Source organism: Ursus americanus, chromosome 27 (genome assembly GCF_024610735.1).
Source record: "Ursus americanus isolate L20-20 chromosome 27, mUrsAme1.1.p, whole genome shotgun sequence".
Lineage (NCBI taxonomy): Eukaryota > Metazoa > Chordata > Mammalia > Carnivora > Ursidae > Ursus > Ursus americanus.
The window spans coordinates 33950784-33959150 of NC_142153.1; positions in this window are offsets into that span (position 1 = coordinate 33950784).

Sequence of the window (8367 nt, forward strand, 5' to 3'; positions counted from 1 at the left end):
ACATATTGTTCAAACAAATTGTATTCTGTAAATACAGTATGAATACCACCAAATATACAAAGATGATAGATTTCTCTTGAATAGAAGGACACGTTAAGTTTATTTTTATTGTTATTTTATTTTTATTGATGTATTTATTTTTAAGTATGCTCCATACCAAGCATGGAGCCCATCACAGGGCTTGAACTCACAACCTTGAGAGCAAGACCTGAGCTGAGATTAAGAGTTGGACGATTAACCTACTGAGCAACCCAGGTGCCCCAGGACAATTGAGCTTAAATAAAAAAGTCTGGAAAGACATTCCAAGCATAATAGTTACTGGGGGAAGAAGTCAAATAGAGAATTTAAAAAAATATACTGTTTCAAACTCTTAGACAACAATATGATTATCAGTGCAAGCAAACCGATTAAGGGTACAGGCTTATAATTTTAAAAAGAAGGGTGTTATATGCAAACAATGACTCAGGGAACACTACATCAAAAACTAATGATGTACTGTCTGGTGACTAACATAATAAAAAATTTTAAAAAAATTAATAAAAAGAAGATTATGCAATCAAAATATCCCTGCATTTCTTCTTCCATGTAAATTACTTGGCAAACTCCCTTTGATCAGTTTCTTATATATCCTTGGAGATATTTATTTACCCTGTGAATATGTTTAGAATATTTTATTGACATAAAAGCACATGTTTAGAAAAGTGAACCTCAGCTTGATAGAGTTACAAGCAGATATATTTGTGCAACCAAAGAAATAAAAAAATAAAACATAGCCAGCAATCCAGAACTACCTTAGGTACTAACCCAAACACTCCATCACCTGGTTAACCCTATCCTGACTTCTAACACAATACATTTCCACTGCCAAATTTTAACTTTATACAGATGGAATAATATTTTCTTATATTTGAGAAATGTATTCATGCTATTAGAACTGGCTATAATTTTTCTTTCTTGTAGATGATATTGTAAAAGCATACCACTAGTATTTATTCAATTATTGATGGACAGTTGGTGTATTTACAGTTTTTGGTTTTTGTAAATCACTGCTGTGAATATTCTTGTAGACATCTTTGGCTACACGTTTGCCTATATAGTTTCAATATAATTACTTGATTTTACCAGTAAGTGGGTTTCTATTAGATAATCTTGTCTTTGAATGTTCTTGTAATATTAATGTTCTATTCCATATGTTACATTTTTTTCTTTAGTCATTTTTATTTTGACGTAGTTGGTGGTATTTTGGCCTTGAAAAATATTTTATGCATGTTAAATATTGGAATCTCTAATCACATTTATTCTTATTCAACAAGACCATATCTTATAGAAAACTTCTCCAATTTTTTTTAATTCCTTTCTAACTCCAATTATAAATTAGTCTAACACTGGTTTTGTAAAACTGTTTTAGAAACTTTATCTTTTCTCTGGAAAAGTTTAAATAGTGTTAGACTAATTTGTTCTTTTTAGATTAGGTAATTAAACTATAAAATTTTCTGGGCATTATCTTTATCAGGTACTTAGATTTTGATAACTTTTACAATTATTTTATAATTATTGGCCTATTAAGATTTAATGTTTCTTTGAGAATGACAGCCATGTAATGTTTCTAAAATTCATCAACTGAATAAAGGTTTCCAAATCTGATTATTTTTTAGACATTTACAATTTTCTATTGGTTTTATTCCATATACAATTTCTAAATTTTGTATATTTTTCTGTTTTTATTTCTTAGGGAAGCTCATTACTTATCTTTAATTATATTTCTCAAAAAGCCATTATTTTATTTATTTACTAAGTCTATTTCTTAATAAAATGATCCTATTTTTATATTTAGTAGAGTGTTCATTCTTCTCATGTATTGACTTTCATGCTTAACAATATTTGCATCCTGGAGTGATTTTTTTATTGTCATTAATTCACTTTTAATTGTGTCCTTACTAACAGTTGTTTTGGATACTCTTAAATTCTCTGCAGTGTGGAATTTCATTCATTTTTCTTACTTAGAAATCTTTTTTACATCATAATCAAAGAATATGGTACTTATTATTCCTATTTTTGACAATTAAGATTTTCTCTATGGTCTTAATATATGCTGACCTTTTATAAATGTTCCATAAGTTTCGTATAACAATATAAATGACTAGATACTGGTTAATTCAACAAATATTTGAGTGATCACTATATTGTTGGCACCAGGAAGTGATGAAAAAAAAATAAAGCAGACAAATATTCCTGCCCTCTTATAGTTTACATTCTAGCTGGTGAACAAATAAAAAACCTTGCACATCTCAATTAAATACATTATCCCATCTCTTTTAATGCTATGGGGGGAAGAAAGTGAAAAGATAGTTTTGAAGGGCAGGCACTGACGGTTTGCAGTTTTATGGGTGATGGTTTTGAAAAGCTTCACTGAAGGTGGTTTATTTTATTTTATTTTATTTTATTTTATTTTATTTTATTATTTTATTTATTTGACAGAGAGAGAGACAGCCAGCTAGAGAGGGAACACAAGCAGGGGGAGTGGGAGAGGAAGAAGCAGGCTCTCAGCAGAGGAGCCCGATGCAGGGCTCGATCCCAGGACTCTGGGATCATGCCCTGAGCTGAAGGCAGATGCTTAACGACCGAGCCACCCAGGCGCCCCTTCCCTGAAAGTGGTATTGAGCAATGACTTGAAAGAGTAGAAAAGAGATCTCTTGCATATCTGGAGGAAAAAATTTCATTGTGCAAACAGCCAGTAAAAATGGTCTAACGTTAGAGTGTAGTTAGCATAGCTGCAAAACAAACAAAAAAAAGACTGGTGTGCCTGAAGAAAAGTAAAGGAAGGGGTACAATTGTAGGAAATGAAGTGAGACATGTATTAAGGTAGAGGAGGGGAAGATGGCGGAGTAGAAAGATCCTGAGCTCACCTCACCTCAACTCCACACCAGAGCTGCAACTACATATACAGCAGCCCTGTGAATGACCTGAAGAAAAGCAGGACAGCTCTTCCTCAGCTACGGATATTCTTTTTAAAGCTACACTGAACAGGGAAAGGGGCAGAGACATCTGTGCTGTAACACACAAGTGGGAGGGATAGTGGAGGTACAGAAAACCTCCCCGAGAAGTGAAGGGCTCCAGCCCCACGTCAGAGTGCCCTACCCTGGGGTCATGCATGGAAAGATGAGCCCCTATAACATCTGCCTTTGAAAATCAGTCAGACATATCAATAAGATACCCGGAGGGCTATTAAAAACTGAGACTCCACTCTCCAGGGGCCTGCACCCACAATCTAACTTGCTCTTAAACCCAGCCCGAGGCAGCAGTTGGAAAAGCGCTGGACCGTATATGAAGTTTTTGATTAATTTTAGGGCATGTGTAGCAAAAACAAGATCTGAAGATACTTTTCCAGTAACAAAAACATTGATGGGAGCCATTTCTCTTGCCTTCCTTCAGTCTACCTGACCTAATACTGGTGGTCTATTTCTGAAACTCTCCATCTACCTTGCTAGCACCCCTCACTGAACCCCAGGATTTCCATGCAGAGCTTCCCATTCAACCTGCATACCTGGCACCCCTCCAAAGTGACTCCCACCCTGTGACACTTGATCAAGAACAGCACCTCGGCAAAGCAATTACTTGTCCAGGTAGATGGAAAGACCAGCTCTTCTAATCAGCAAGACAGCAACAGTCATGGCCAGATATTGCAACCAGTCACACGATGGGCTAACTCCACCTATCAGTATACCCACAACAGCTAAACCTGAGCCCCTCAACCAGCTGACCTGGAGAAAACCCAATCTACGGTGTGCCTGAGGCAGTCATGGCCCAGAAACAACGGAGGGAACAAGCAGCCCACATATGGGACACCTCTGGTTCTGATGAAAATGAATGATTATGCTACTGGCACCCACAGGGTGCCTTTAACATAGGACCACTACCTTCAAGACTAGGAAAAGTAGATGACTTACCTAATATATTGAGAAAAAACAGTCAGACAAAATGACCAAAGGATTATGTTCTGACCAAAAGGTAAAGACAAAACCTCAGAAAAAGAAGTAAAAGATAAGCAATCAACCTGAAAAGGAGTTTAAATTAATAGTCATAAATACGCTCACCAAACTGGGGAGGAGTGTGGATGAAATAGTGAGACCTTCAGAAAAGAGATATAAAATAAAATCAGAGATATAAAATAAAAATAAAAAGACAAAAACAAACAAATGAACAAACAAAAGAAAGAAAAATACACTAGAGGAAATCAACAGGTAGATTATAGGAGGGAGAAGAATATGTCAGTGATCTGGAAGAGAGAAATCATCTATGTTAAACAGCAAAAAGAAAAGATAATTTTAAAAATGAGGATGAGTAAGGGTCACCTGGGGCAACATCAAGTGTGCAACTATTCATATTATAGGGGTCTAAGAAGGAGAACAGAAAATATACTGGAAGAATTAACACCTGAAAACTTCCCTAGCCTGAGAAAGAGACATTCAGATGGAAGAAGTAGAGAGTCCCAAATAAGATGAACCCAAAGAGATCCACAGTAAGATACAAAAGTAAGGAACACCTCCAATTCATTCTTTGAAGCCAGCATTACCCTAATACCAAACCAGATGAACACACTCCAATATATACATTTTTATAAATTTTTTATATAAAAACACTTTTTTTTAAAGATATTATTTTTTCATTTGACAGAGAGACAGCCAGCGAGAGAGGGAACACAAGCAGGGGGAATGGGAGAGGAAGAAGCAGGCTCCCAGCGGAGGAGCCTGACATGGGGCTCGATCCCAGAATGCTGGGATCATGCCCTGAGCTGAAGGCAGATGCTTAATGACTGAGCCACTCAGGTGCCCCTATATAAAAATACTTTTATATAAAAAAATTTATATAAAAAATTAAAAAAAATATATATAATATGCCATATCCCTCATGAACATAATGCAAAAATTCATAACATATTAGAAAGCTGAATCCAACAATATATTAAATATATTAAATTATTCCCCACAACCCAGGGCAATTTCTTCCAGGGATATGAAGATGGTTCAATACCTGCAAATCATCAATGTGATAAACCACATTAACAACACGAAGGTTAAAAATCATATGATAGCTCTCAACAGGTGCATAGAAGCATTTGACCAAATTCAATATCCATTCATGATAAAAATCCTCAAGTAAGTAGGTACAGAGAAAATATAGCTCAGCATAATAAAGGCCATATGTGATAAACACACAGGTAACATGATAGTGAATGGTGTAAACCTGAAAACTTTTCTCCTCTAAGATTGGGAACAAGAATGCCTCCCCCCCTTTTTTTTTTAGTATTTTGTTTATTCATTTGAGAGAGGGAGAAAAAGACAGAAAGAGCACAGGCAAGGGGAGAGGCAGAGGGAGAAGGAGAAGCAGACTCCCCACTGAGCTGGGAGCCTGATGTGGGGCTCGATCCCAGGACCTGAGATCATGATCTGAGCTAAAGGCAGACACTTAACCATCTGAGTCACCTAGGTGCCCCCCCCCTTTTTAAATAAGGTTTATTTATCTTGAGAGAAAGAGAGCCAGCGAGCATGTGAGAAGGAGGGGCACAGGGAGAGGAAGAGAGTCTTAAGCAGACTCCTCACTGAGCATGGAGCCTAATGTGGGGCTCTAGCTCATGACCTGAGCTGAAACTGAGAGTTGGAAGTTTAACCAACTGAGCCACCCAGGCACCCCAAGAATGCCATTATAAACACTTTTATTCAACATAGTATTGGAAGATCTAGCCACAGTAATTAGACAAGAAACAGAAATAAAAGGTATTTAAATTGGCAAGGAAGAAATGAAACTATCCTTATTTGCCGATAACATGACTTTATATACAAAAAACTGTAAAGACTCTACCAAAAAATAAAAACAATTAAAACTGATAAATGAATTAAGGGTGCAGAATACAAAATTTATATATAAAATCCATGGTACTTTGATGTACTAATAATGAGCTAGCAGAAAGAGAGATTAAGAAAATGATCCCATTTATAATTACATCAATAAGAATAAAATACCTCAGAATACATTTAAATAAGAAGATGCAAAACCTATACTCTAAAAACTTTAAGGCACTGATGAAAGAAACTAAAGACAACACAAACAAATGGAAAGATATTCCATGCACACAGATTGGGAGAAATAGCATGTTCATTTTACTTGAAGCAATATGCACATTCAATATAATCCATATCAAAATACCAGTAGCATTTTTACAGAACTAGAATAAATAATCCAAGAATTTGTGTGGAATCACAGACCCCAAATAGAAAAACCAATCTGGAGGATGAAAATCAAAGTTAAAGGTATCACACATCCAGATCTCAAACTACACTACAGAGATGCAGTAATCAAAACAGTATGGTACTGGCACAAAACAAACACATACATCAATGGAATAGAGTCCAGAAATAAACTCCTGCTTATATGGTCAAATAATCTACACCAATGGGGGAAAGAATATGCATGGAAAAGTGAATCTCTTCAATAATGGTGTGGAAAAACTGGACAGCTAACAGGCAAAAAAATGCAACTGCACACCACCTTATTGCATCACACACAAAAACAAACTCCAAATGCATTAAAAATTTAAATGTAAAACATGAAACCACAGAACTCCTTAAAAAATAGGCAGTGAACTCTCAAATATATATAGGTCTTAGTAATACTTTTTTGGACCTGTCTCCTCAAAAAAGGGCAACAAAAGAAAAAATAAACAACTGTGACTACATCAAACTAAAAAGCTTTCACATCTCATAGAAAAATGATTAAAAAAATGATCAACCAAATGAAAAGACATCCAACTCACTGGGAGAATTTTGTAAATGGTGTATTCAATAATATTGAATGTTCAATATTCAATTGGATTCAAAATTCAATATTAGGATGTATTGAATATTCAATAATAGGATAATATCCAATATATAGAGAGAACTCCTACAACTCACCCTTGAGTTGAAACCAACTGAACATCAAAAAAATAAGATTATCTGATAAAAAAAAAAACTGGCAGAGAATCTAAATAGACATTTTCCCAAAGATGACATACAGATGGCCAACAAACACTTGAAATGATGCTCAACATCGCTAATCATCAGAAAAATGTGAAACCAAAACCATAATGAGATACCACCTCACACCTGTGAGTATGGCTAGAACCATAAAGAGAAGAAATAACAAGTGTTGGTGAGGTCATGGAGAAAAGAGAACCCTTATGCACTGTTGGTAGGAATGTAAATTGGTGCAGCCACTATGGAGAACAATATAGGAGGTTCCTCAAAATACTAATGATAGCAATACCGTGCAATACAGTAATTCCACTACTGGGTATTTACTCAAAGAGAATGAAAACAGTAATTCGAAAATATACATACAGCCTACTATTTATTGCATTATTATTTACAATAGCCAAGATATGCAAGCAACCCAAGTATCCATCCACAGATGAATGGATAAAGATGATGCAACCTCCCTCCCCCCACCATGGGCGCGGACACGCGTGCGTGCGTGCACACACACACACACACACACACACAGGAGAATACTACTCAGCCATTAAAAAAATGAAATCTTGCCATTTGTAACAACATTGATAGACCTAGAGGGTATTATGCTAAGTGGAATATGTCAGACAGAGAAAGACAAATACCATATAATTTCATTTAATGTGGAATCTAAAACACAAAGTAGAAAATGATTTATAAATACAGAGAATAAATGTGATTGCCTGAGGGGAGGGGAGAAGGGGATAGGTGAAACAGACGAAGAGCATTAAGAGGTACAAACTTCCGGGGCACCTGGGTGGCTCAGTCCTTAAGTGTCTGCCTTCAGCTCAGGTCATGATCCCAGGGTCCTGGGATTGAGCCCCGCATCAGGCTCCTCTGCTGGGAGCCTGCTTCTCCCTCTCCCTCTGCCCCTGCTTGTGTTGCCTCTCTCGCTGTTTGTCTCTTTCTCTGTCAAATAAATAAATAAAATTAAAAAAAATAAAGCAAATAAGTGATGCAGATATAAAGTGCAGCATAGGGAAGGTAGTCATAATGTTGTAATAAATTTGTATGGTGACAGATGGTAACTACACTACCATGGTGAGCATATCATAATGTATATAAATGTCAAATCACTATGTTGCAACCCTGAAAATAATATCCTATGCCAACTATACTTCCATTGAAAACACACTCATGTGCACAGATTTTAAAAATGAAATCTGATCCCTAGGTTTACTCTGGTGACCCAAGTCTAGTCAAGACTTTAAAGAGCAAATTAGCCCTATTTTCTGTCAACTACATTCTGGAAGAACCACAAAGATAACCTGCTTGTATAGACCTAGACTGAAATAGGGCATAACTGCTGGCTCTGAAGCAG